This window comes from Bison bison, unplaced genomic scaffold (assembly GCF_000754665.1).
Source record: "Bison bison bison isolate TAMUID 2011002044 unplaced genomic scaffold, Bison_UMD1.0 scf7180017864295, whole genome shotgun sequence".
NCBI lineage: Eukaryota > Metazoa > Chordata > Mammalia > Artiodactyla > Bovidae > Bison > Bison bison.
In genome coordinates, this window is record NW_011494867.1 from 1,979,731 (window position 1) to 1,990,428 (window position 10,698).

The 10,698-nt window shown below is 49.0% G+C and overlaps 1 protein-coding gene across 1 annotated transcript in view; it reads right to left on the reverse strand.

Moving 5' to 3' along the window:
• The window catches only part of CFDP1 (craniofacial development protein 1), a 104,134-nt gene that overhangs the window by 1,057 nt on the left and 92,379 nt on the right, over positions 1–10,698 (reverse strand). The window lies entirely within an intron of this gene.

Here is a 10,698-nt window from a genome sequence, read left to right on the forward strand (position 1 = left end):
GGGAGTGAGGGAGTGAGCGGTGGGATACAGCTCCATTTGCCTTGTGGGGAGGGGCTCTCTGCCAAATAATCTACTGAGAGAGCAAAATTGCCACTGAAAATGGGAGACATAATTGAATCTCTGTGCTAATCTCTCCTTTGTTGCACTGCAGAAAATGTGCATCTGTGAGTACAAGGTCATTTCGTTTGTGGTGAGCACGTTACCAGCTCAGGACCCTGTGTTCCTCGGCTGAACTCACCCTGTGAAGGGCAGCCCACCCTCCCCGCTCTCCTGCAGGCCTGTGGCCACTAACCCTGTGCCTCACTACAGACAGGGTGGCGGCTCGGGGCCGAATCCTGACCCTGTGACTTGCTGGCTGTGTCTCTGAATAAGCCTCCTAACCTGGCTAATTCTTTTTCTTAATCTGCCAAAAAAAAAAAAAAGATAATCACCCCTACTCTGAAGGCCTGCCACGGGGATTAAATGAAATAGTGTACAAACAATGCCTAACACAGAGCAGGTGCTCCATAAAACAGCAGTTAGAGCGGCCACCATCATTTTGGGAAGCCAGCTTCTAGAGTCAGGACTCTGAGGGCAATCAACTCAAGAGCAGCAGTGAGCTCTCTGGTGCATGTTACGAGCATCTGTAACAACAACCTAGTCCAGGATCAGGAACTCGGCAGCTGAGTCAAAACCGCCACGGAGGGGCCGGAATGGCTAGAAAAACAAGGGCATGGCCCGCCTGTAAGCTTGATGTGAGCCCTCAGGGTCAGGCTGTCAAATTTAGCCAGTGAAATACACATTCACTGGCTTCAGATTCCCTGGCAAATGGGGAAGCCACTGCCGGGTGCAGAGGACCCTTTTTGATAAAAGTGAGAAAGCAGGAGAGATGGTGGCGGGAAGTGGACACACACAACAAGCTCCTCTTCCGTCCCCCACCAGGGGCCCTGCGACTCCCCAGTGGGGGCAGTGAGCCGGAAATGACTGATGGGCTGTGTCGCCCCACAACTGCCCCCCTCCACACACCAGCTCACGGGCCAGGGCTGAAGATCACAGTGGGGATCAGAGTTTTGACAGCAGCGTGCTTAACTGCCCCTACAGGTTTCCATAGAAAAAAAAGGGGGGGGGGGGGCGCGGCGCTGTGGTTGAGAAGACTTCAGGGCATGTTTCAGGAGAGCCACCAGCCAGGGTCACCTGAGAGCGCGGCGCGGGGACAGAAGAGGAAGCACGAGGCTTTGAGCATTTGTGGTCTTTCCTCTTGGACTTTCCTTTAAAGTAGAGGAAGTGATACTTAAATTAAGATGCTCACTGAACATAAATAATGGCCTCACAGGTTTCTGGAAGCTGTGTCGGGTCCAGCTGACCTTGAAACCATCAAGAGCAAGGCCAGGCTGGGTGCTAAACAGGCAGGTGTAGGAAGAGTTCAGGTTTAGGGAACGCCTCAGGCAGCGGAGGGGGGCACATGTGCAGAAGGCAACTGAATTCTCAAGGGCAACCAAGACAAAGGCCATCCCGGCAGGTTTGGCGACTTCACTCCTCCATTTATAGCATCTGCAGCTGCTAACAGGATCCTTGTGATGGCTTTGGATTGCTGCCAAGAGTGGACCAGAAACCAAACTTCTACTGGACAAGCCCCTGCCAGCCTCCCCGAGATCAGAAAGGTGCCAAGGATGAGGGTCGTTCCAGCATTAACTGTGTGACTGTGGGCAGGGCAGTTCATTTTTTTTAGTTGGAAAACACGAATAAGAATTACAACACCCCTCTGACAATACAGTGACACCATAAGAAGAAGTACTCTGTAAACAATAAAACCAGAAATGGCTAATGAGCACTGTGGGCTCTGTGCTTCCCATTTCTGACCTGATGGTATCACTCCCAAGCCTCAGGAGCCGGGATAGATGGAACAGGGACCAAGAGACCAAATGCTCCAGAAGGAGGAAGGGCTTGCGGGGAAGGCTGGCTCTGCAAGGTGGCCTGAGCGGATGGCCCATTTAAACTGAGCCTCAGAAGTTTTCAGGCCCCGTAAGCAGGTTACGGTCTCCGAGGAGAACCGCCAGCTGACAAGTGCAAAGGTTCTTTTCTGGTCTGTGCCCAGCACTCCTGGGGACCAGCCTGGTTCAGCTCAGTCTACTGGGAGGCGGAGGCGGGGACATCCCTTCCTGCCACCATTCCCTATGGAGCCCAGTTAAGAGGCCGCAGATCCTCACTTTCACTCACAAAATACGCTAACAGCACCAAAACCCAAGGTATGTGCTAAGCCTTTCCTTTCAGAACCAGGTTAGACACAATAGGCTTGGTCATCTTTTTGATCTTTCAACCCAAATTACTTTTCTGCCACCAATTTCCTTGAGATCCAGGCTGTTGAGGAGGGAAGGAAAAATGAAAGAAGACAAAAAAGCTCCGCCACACAGTCATACCCATCCACGAGAGGCCTCCGGACCTATGGTTAGGAAAAGAAAGAGTAGGGACTTCCCTGGTGGTCCAGTGGTTAAGACACTGCCCTTCCAATCACAGGGGACACGGGTTCGATCCCTGGTTGGGGAATTAAGATCCCACCTGCCGAGTGGAGTGGCCAAAAAATGGGGGTGAGGTGTGGAGAAAGAGCACAGACAGTTGCAGGGAGTCTGAGCGGGCACACAATGAGGACATCTCGCGGCTGGTCATCACTCTGCCCCCAGCAGAGCCCGCAGGCGTTCTGTGCAGCACAAACCTGGGAAGGAAAGCGGATCAACACCAGAAAACAACAGCAACACAGGCATTGAGGCTGGAACAGAGCTCTGTGAGGGATGTAATGAGAGGCGACTTGTTGTCCTGAGACACGCGAGTGAAAGAAGCAATCTGCCCAACATCGCCCGAGCCCTGAGGAGAGCACACCGCGGGGGCCAGAGTGAGAGGGCGCTGATTTTAATTAAGTTTCTTCTCCACTGCTCTCCTCCCATTTCACCTCAAGGCTGTGACTCTTGGGGGTCACGGAGATAGATTCTTTGAAGAAAGAAAATTATTTTCTCTGGTCTCTTCTTCACACCTCTCCAAATCACAAACACACCTGGTTTCCAATCATCACGCTCCATGACCTTCAGTTTGATTGCTGCAGCAGCCAAGACCATGCCTAGCTTCCTCTCCTTCTCTGTGCACTGATCCCTCTTCTAAGCCTGCTGGCCTCCACCTCAACAGAGTAGGAGAGACGCGCGGCTGATAGCGGATACCGCCAGGGAATCTAGTAAGAGCGGTTACAGGAACAGAGGGAAGCAATGCTAGAGGCCTGAGGGCCACACGAATCTTGAAATACTGGACTGAGTTCTGGAGTGCAGGGCTCAGAGGAAAAGCAGCAAGTCTTTGCTATGCAGCTGACCTCTTTGGTACAGTCATTTTAACCAACTTTGCTGACCGAAAAAGATGCCTGAGTGGAGATCTCATTCCGACATGCCACGCCCTTCTTTTCTGGGGGGTTAATTCTAATCCTGCTGGGTTCCAATCAAAACCACGGATGCCTGACAGCTAGCGGAATGGGCATCTAGACTGCACAACGGCTCAGCGCCTGCTCTGGGCAGATACTCTTAGAAGGTACTGGTGGTGGGGAGGTGAGCCAGACCCTGCCCTTGGAGCTGACTGCACATGAGACAAAACATGATGACTCGTACCAGCTGGCAGTGTGAGGAAGATCAAACAGAGAGATGTGGTGGAGGGTTTCTAAGGTGGGGCTACGCTAGAGAGTAGAGAGCGGCACCCGAGTGACCAAGAGCCCACCACGGAGGAGGAACTGGGGAGGTGGATCTGAGGAGTGGAGCAGAGGCTGGGCGGCCGCAGGCAGGCACAAGAGTAAGAGGTGGGCAGCGGATGCTCAGGGAGGGCGTGGAATGCCCGGTGAGGAGGTGAATGCTGACCTAAGTGCTACTGAAGGGCTTTCAGCAGGGGAAGGAGGGAAATGGTTTGCATGTTAAAAACATCACTTTGGTTGCGACGTGGAGAAAGGAGGTACTGGACTGCAAGCAGCTGGGAGGGGCCGAAGTGCTTCACAGGAGAATTTTCTGTTGGACTTTTAGGACTGACTCCGAGGGTTTTCTTTCATCAGCTGAGTGGATGGGATGGTCCCCTTTTCTGAGAAGTCTGAGGAAGGAGGCTATTTATGGAAAGAAAGCAGGCCCAGGTTTCCCCTGCTATCTGAAAGTAGTGTTCCTAGGACACCTCTCTTAGCTGACATGGTGGGAAGCAACTACCTTTTTGGTGAAAATGAAACCCCTTCAGATTTCTTTCAGTTAGGGAGAAAAGGGAGAGCATTCATGGAGGTTTTTGGTAAAAGCAAAATGGCACAGAGCAAACTCCTGAAAAGCGGGGACTATCCGTATTTGGTTCTGGATGTTAAATTTGAGGTATGTCTTATATATGCAAATGGAGACGTGAACTAAATGGCTGCTACAGGAGTCTTCAGCTCAGTGGGATGCTCAGGCAGGGGTAGCTTTTTGGGGACCTAAGCCACAGAATTAGTGTGCTTTCCTGGAGGAGAGAATGTGAGGACCTGCCCAGGACTTGGGCCTAGGGCCTCCTACCCTAAAGCCCAGGACTGAGGGGAGATGCCCCCAGGCTGTACAGGCCACAGCTGGTAAGTGTCCCTGAAGGCTTGGCAGGACTACACCAGGAAGGAGTTTAGAGGCACAGAGCGCCCAGCCTTCCAATGAGGCCCTAAGCTGGGCATGGCCAGTAACGGCAGACGGGAGAAAGGAAGTGGGGGAGACTGGGGATGGGGCGGGGGGAACCCTATCTGTAAACATGCCAGACATTCCCCAACTTATTATCTAATTCCCGTAAAAAACCCGGGAGGATACTGAAGAGTTTCTACTGCACAGGTGAAGAAACGGGGGCTACAGCACATGACGGGCTGGCAGTAGGGCCAGGAGTTGAATTCAACCTCAATTCAGTTTATTGTAAAACAGAACATACACCCAACTCCCTCGTAGCTCAGACGGTAAAGAATTTACCTGCAATGCAGGAGACCCAGGTTCAATTTCTTGGTTGGGAAGATGCCCTGGAGAATGGCAACCCACTCCAGTATTTTTGCCAGGAGAGTCCCATAGACAGAAGAGCCTGGCGGGCTACAGCCATGGGGTTACAAGAGTCAGACACGACTTAGCAACTGCACCACCACCACACCCTCGCAGTATAAAATGGGCAAGGCAGATGAATCATTATAAAGCCAGCCAAGAAACAGAGGTTGAGCACCCCAGAGAAACCCAAGCTGGCCTGGGAGAGCTTGCTTTATAATGATTCACAATCAGACAGAACTAGAATGTAATGTCAGAGGAGCAGAAACTTGAAAGTGGAAATGTGGGCAGGCTCACACCTGGCTGGGCTTGGGTGTTGGATACGGGTATGTGGTGGTGGTGAGAGACACACACGTGCCTCCAGAAGGCTGGCAGCATTCTGCTTCTTGACCTGGCGATGGCCTAACCGTGAACTCAACACAGACATACATGGTGTGTATTCTTTTCTGACTTGCTTCTTCACAGACTGACCTAACGGACACACTGTTTTTGCCCATTTTTGACCTTTGTGTAAATGGAATTATATCAATAAAATACATGGCATCATACTGCATGAACTTGTGTTATTATGTCACCAAAACTTACCCATGTTCACTCCAGTAGCTAAAGAGTATCCCAGTACATGAACACATCACATTTTATCTGCTGCTGCGGCTAAATCACTTCAGCTGTGCCCGACTTTGTGCGACCCCATAGATGGCAGCCCACCAGGCTCCCCTGTCCCTGGGATTCTCCAGGCAAGAACGCTGGAGTGGGTTGCCATTTCCTTCTCCGATGCATGAAAGTGGAAAGTGAAAGTGAAGTCGCTCAGTCGTGTCCGACTTTGCGCGACCCCATGGACTGCAGCCCACCAGGCTCCTGCGTCCATGGGATTTTTCCAGGCAAGAGTACTGGAGTGGGATGCCATTGCCTTCTCCTGTCTAGTACACTATTTATCGACATCTAAGCTGTTTCCTGGAGAAGGCAATGGCACCCCACTCCAGTACTCCTGCCTGGAAAATCCCATGGATGGAGGAGCCTGGAAGGCTGCAGTCCATGGGGTCGCTGAGGGTCAGACACGACTGAGCGACTTCACTTTCACTTTTCACTTTCATGCATTGGAGAAGGAAATGGCAACCCACTCCAGTATTCTTGCCTGAAGAATGCCAGGGATGGGGGAGCCTGGTGGGCTGCCGCCTATGGGGTCGCAGAGTCGGACATGACTGAAGTGACTTAGCAGTAGCAGCAGCAAGCTGTTTCCAGTTTGGGGATGTTATTACAAGTTCTGTTACTGAGAAGCTACCTGTCAGTATAACCCTTCTTCTCAGAGAAGTCACTTTTTTTCTGGTTGCTCTTAAGACTTCTCTTTTTGTCTTTGGTTGTCTGTAGTTTCACCCTGCAGTGTGGGTTTCTATTTATCTTGGGATTCTTTGGGTTTTAAAGTCTATAGAGGTGTCTTTCATCTTTTCCTACACTGTCCTCTAGGAAGCTTCACTTCCCTCTTTATTATTTTTTTTGTCTTTTGTCTCTCTGAAGTATATTCTGGATGATTTCTTCTGGCTCTTTTCCAGTTCATGTATGCTCTTAGATAATGATCTAACTACTATTAAATCTATCCTCTCCACTTTTAATTATGGTTATTAAAATGTTCACTTCTTAAAAAAAAAAAAAGTTCACTTCTAGAAATTTTGTTTGGGTCTTTTTCAAATCTGCTAGGGCCACTTTAAACAAAATTTTATTTATGTTTGGCTGAGCTGGGTCTCCATTACAGAGCACGGGGTGCTCACTGCTGCACAAGAGGCTTCCCCAGTTGCGGTGGTGGGGTTTCTCACTGCGGTGGCTTCTCTTGCTGCAGAGCACGGGCTTGGAGCAGGGGGTCAGTAGCTGTAGTGCACAGGGCTAGTTGCCCTGAAGCATGTGGAACCTTCCCAGACCAGGGGTCGAACCTGTGTTCCCTGCACTGGCAGGCAGACTCTCAACCACTGGACCATAAGGGGAGTTCTAGGGCCACTGTTTATAGTTTCTTCTTCTCGTAAATATTTTCACGTTTGTTTACTTATTTGAATACAGCAGGCATAACTGTATTAAAATCCGTATCTGCTATCTTCATTGTCCAAATTCTCTGCCAGTCTGATCCTGATTGTGCCTGGTGTTTGCTGTGTCTGCTGTTTCTCAAGGTGCTTTGCTTCTTTTTGTGAATACTTTAAGATAGCAAAATTGCTTTTAAAAGACTGGACAATAATAATTCAATACTGACCAATGTAGCTTCAAATTGTATCAAAGGTTTACAAGGCGAAAGATGGCATAGCACTTACTGAAGCAGAATTACTATCAAAACACAAAAAGCACAACATAATCTTTTAACCTCAACTCTATCTTATTTTTGACTTCCCTGGTGGCTCAGACCATAAAGCGTCTGCCTACAAAGAGGAAGAGCTGGGTTTGATCCCTGGGTTGGGAAGATCCTCTGGAGAAGGAAATGGTAACCCACTCCAGTATTCTTGCCTGGAGAATCCCATGGATAGAGGAGTGTGGTGGGCTACAGTCCATGGGGTTGCAAAGAGTCGGACATGTCTGAGTGCTTTCACTCTCTCTATCTTAATCAGGACTGTATTACAGGAATGTTTTCATCACCTGTAATCATTTTGTGTTTGTGATCTGGATTCTTCTATGTGAGAACAATTTAAATATCGTGCCTGTAAAAAGGTCACAGTCTCATAACTATGGTAGAGGCCAATGATTACTCACAAGTACCTTATTCGAGATGTTATCAAATATGATCTTTCCCCCTTCTTAGTTTCAGCAGAGATCACTTTTGTTCCAGGGTAACCCTGTCTGGGATTCTCCACCCTCAAAGTAGACTCTCCCCAAATGATCTCTGCCCTCGTTGGCATCTGTGCAAGGGAATCTGGGGACCTGACCAAACAGACCTTTCAGGTTTGGCTTGTGTTCCCTGCCCTTTGACACTGTGGCACTGGGCTCACTTCTTCACAGAAATCTTGCCTGTTCTCCAGTCGGCTTTCTAGTTATGCAGGTGCTGGAAAGGCTCACCCAGCAGCTATCTTGCTCTCATTTCTAGAATTTTGTTGCTGTGGTCTAGTGATTCTCAATCCTGGCTGTACCTGAGAAGCACCTGAGGAGTGATTTAAAGATACTGGTATCTGTGATTTTTTTTTTTAATCGAGGTACAGTTGATGCACAATATTATATAAGTTCTAGGTGTGCTGTGCTAAGTCACTTCAGTCATGTTCAACTCTTTGCGACGCTATAGACTGTAACCACCAGGCTCCTCTGTCCATGGAATTCTCCACAGCAATTCACAATTTTTTGGCCATGCTGCATGGCTTGTGAGATCTTAGTCCCTTGACCAAGAGACAACAGGTGTCCCCTGCTGTGGAAGCAGAGTCTTAACCACTGGCCCATCAGGAACTCCCCAGTAATTCATCATTTTTAAAGGTTATACTCCATATAGTTATAAAATATTGGCTATGTTCCCATGTAGCTTATTTATGTTTTATTTACTAGGTTAGATTCCACATATAAACGGTATCACACAGTATTAGTCTTTCTCTGACTTATTTCACTAAGCATCTCACTAGGCATAATATGGGAGAAGGCAATGGCAACCCACTCCAGGGTTCTTGCCTTGAGAGTCCCAGGGACAGGGGAGCCTGGTGGGCTGCGGTCTATGGGGTCGCACAGAGTCGGACAAGACTGAAGTGACTCAGCAGCAGCAGCAGCAGCATAATATCCTCTAAGTCCATCCATGCTGTTGCAAATGGCAAACTTTCAGTCTTTGTTGTCATGCTGGGTCTTCGTTGTTGCATGCAAGCTTTCTCTAGCTGTGGCAGCAGGGGCTGCTCTTCCTTCGCAGGCTTCTCGTTGCAGAGCATGGGCTCTAGGGTGTGTAGGCTCCAGTAGTTGCAGCACTTGGGCTCAGTATTCGTGGCTTGAGGGCCCTAAAATGTGCATGAACCCGGTAGTTGAAGCTCATGGGCTCTAGATTGTGAGCTCAGTAGCTGTGGTGCACAGGCTTAGTTGCTCCATGGCATGTGGAATCTTTACGGACCAGGGATCAAACCCATGTCCCCTGCATTGGCAGGTGTATTCTTATCTACTGTACCTCCAAGGAAGTCCGAATTTTCATTATTTATTATGGCTGAGTAGTATTCCATTGTGTATATGTACACGTGTGCATGCACACGCACTCACACCCTTGACTCTTGATTCAGCAGTGCACAGGGATGTCTTTGTCATGTGAACTCTGGGAAAAACCCAGAAGATACTTGTGCTTGGCCAAGGTTAAGAACCAGAGAAACAGTTCCTTCCTTGGACTAGGGGCTGGGCCCTTAATCAGCCAGCAGAAGCCAGTAAAGGCAGTGAGTGCAGGTGTGGGGTGGGCCCTGGAGAGGGCAGGTGAGAGGAGCTGAAGCAGAGCACTGCAGTCATGAGATCAGCACTGGAAAAACACAATCAGATCCATGGAATCGTCTGGCCGGGGCGGGGAAGGCTCAGAGACGAGGGAAAAGCAGAGAGCTGCAAAGTTCCATGCTCTTGGCTGTTCCCTAACCCAGTTATGTGATTCTCCATTGCCTGAAAAGCCCTCCTGGGGCAGATGTCCTTTTTAATCATCTTGTTTTCGCTTCCAGACATTTTCTTATCTCTCCCTTATCCTCAGCAGCACCACTCCTTACTTTTACAAGACCTCTATTAACAGAAAGAACATTGTCTAACCCATATAATCAATCCTCAGAGAAGCAGTAAAGTGTGGCACACACTGGCAGTTTCTCCGCTGCCTGAGATCACCGGGCAAACACGAGAAGAGGCGGGGCTGAGCTGCCCGGGCTGAATCAGAGAGGGGAGGTTGGGGCGCATCAGAGACCCCCGGGTAACACTGACCCCTGCCAGTGCTTCTCGTGGGCCTCCCTCGGATGGCTCTGGCACTTCTGCCTTTGTCCTGTGGCAAACCATCTCTGACAGACGAACCCAGAAGCCTGGTAGCTACACAAGCTCATAACGTCATTAGAAAAAAAAATTTTTCATATCCTGATCAGCTTCTACATTCATTCACATAGTCTTGAAACCTAATCTAGAAAAATGACCCCGCCCCCCCAACAAATCTCCCACCTATCTTTATTAGGATTTAGATTACAAATAAACCTGAGCTACTACCACTTAAGCTGGGCTTGAAGAAGCACAACCTGGAATCAAGATTGCCGGGAGAAATATCAATAACCTTAGATATGCAGATGACACTACCCTTATGGCAGAAAGTGAAGAGGAACTAAAAAGCCTCTTGATGAAAGTGAAAGTGGAGAGTGAAAAAGTTGGCTTAAAGCTCAACATTCAGAAAACGAAGATCATGGCATCCGGCCCCATCACTTCATGGGAAATAGATGGGGAAACAGTGGAAACAGTGTCAGACTTAATTTTTCTGTGCTCCAAAATCAGTGCAGATGGTGACTGCAGCCATGAAATTAAAAGACGCTTGCTCCTTGGAAGGAAAGTTATGACCAACCTAGATAGCATATTCAAAAGCAGAGACATTACTTTGCCAACAAAGGTCCGTCTAGTCAAGGCTATGGTTTTTCCAGTAGTCATGTATGGATGTGAGAGTTGGACTGTGAAGAAAGCTGAGCGCCAAAGAATTGATGCTTTTGAACTGTGGTGTTGGAGAAGACTCTTGAGGGTCCCTTGGACT